Source organism: Sinocyclocheilus rhinocerous, unplaced genomic scaffold, assembly GCF_001515625.1.
Source record: "Sinocyclocheilus rhinocerous isolate Xijiao unplaced genomic scaffold, SAMN03320098_v1.1 scaffold13489, whole genome shotgun sequence".
In the NCBI taxonomy this organism is placed as follows: Eukaryota; Metazoa; Chordata; class Actinopteri; order Cypriniformes; family Cyprinidae; genus Sinocyclocheilus; species Sinocyclocheilus rhinocerous.
The window spans coordinates 3,968-5,623 of record NW_015636195.1 but is presented as its reverse complement, the minus strand read 5'-3'; positions in this window follow the sequence as shown (position 1 = coordinate 5,623).

Here is a 1,656-nt window from a genome sequence, read left to right as displayed (position 1 = left end):
TTTGTCAAAACAATACAATGTCTTAAAAAAACCTTATTTTGTTGTCATAAACACAACCATCATATGGTCTGATTCTGTTTGAATCAGTTAAACACTCCTGTGCTCAACCTAAAACACTTTTAGCATTTACACAGAGAAAGTGTACAAATAAATTTCACCAACACCACATGACACCAATTGTGCAGACTAATGAAAACATTGATTTATTTTCATGTACTCAAGTCAGTCAATACTGAACATTTCAACAAATCATTCATAACAAAACATTTTCCAGTTTTCATACAGTATTACTGAACGTACCATTGTACTGTAAGCTTACAGAAATTACATATCCAGTTCAGTACTGAATAAAAAATAAATAAAAACCTAAACATCTCTCCGCCTAGCTGGATCTGGCCACAGGGCCTCGTCAACATCACAGGCTATATTTTCATTTGCAAGGCAACGTGGGAAGAATCTTTTGGAGTGACGAATCCACCCTTGTATGGATGCTGCTTCAATTTGATCACATGCTTCCTCCATAGCTTGAATGAGGGCCATCTGGACATAGGGCCGGAGATCATAAACCTTCCACCGCCATGCTGAGAAGAACTCCTCGATGGGGTTTAGGAAGGGGGAGTATGGTGGAAGGTATTGAACTGTAAATTGTGGGTGTTGATGAAACCAGTTTTGGACCAGAGCAGAACGATGGACAGCTACATTGTCCCAGACGACAATGTATTGCATCTGGTACATTGACAATAGCCCTGTGGCCAATGATGTTTCTTCCTCTTCTTCTCACTGTTATCAGATTAAATCCAGCCTCAATGTATATAAACTCATGCGGGACTATTATTGGCCAAAACGAGGTTTATGATCTCTCTCGCTTGCTCCTGTGTGAATATGGGGCCCCTCCCTCCTTGGTGTTCTCGACGTTCAATCCTATGTTGGCCAAACAAAATACATGTAGCTTACTGTAAAATGATACACGAATAGATACCAAAACTGTTGATATAGTACATGCAGTAAGCTATGGATTTTCTGTTGACAGAAGATAAATTTCTCACCTGTGCTCTTGACGAAAATGTCCGAACTATTGATGCCACCGTGTACCTGCGTTAGGCTGTACTCTCAGTCCAGCCTACCTCAGAGTTACTCCATGGTTTATTACATGGTCCACAATTGTAGCATGAATTTCGTTACACAGATTTGGTTGTCGTCTTTGTGCATGTCCTACCCCTCCTCCAGGTCTCCCTCTCGCTCTCCCTCTCCCTCTCCCTCCACCTTGTTCTCTCCAGATTCCCCCTCTCATCTGCACTCTCCCTCTTCCTCTGACACCGTCCATTTTTGTTGAATACAGGTGAACATAGCTGTTGCCTACTTATAGTACTTAAACCTGATTGGTGTGTCTACAATTAAGCAGTATTACTGTAAGCTTACAGTACAATGGTACGTTCAGTAATACTATATGAAAACTGGAAAATGTTTTATGAATGTTTTGTTGAAATGTTCAATATTGACTGAATTGAGTACATGAAAAGAAATAAATATTTTCATTAGTCTGCACAATTGGTTTCATGTGATGTTGGTGAATTTATTTTTACATTTTCTCTGTGTAAATGCTAAAAGTGTTTTAGGTTGAGCACAGGAGTGTTTAACTGATTCAAACAGAATCAG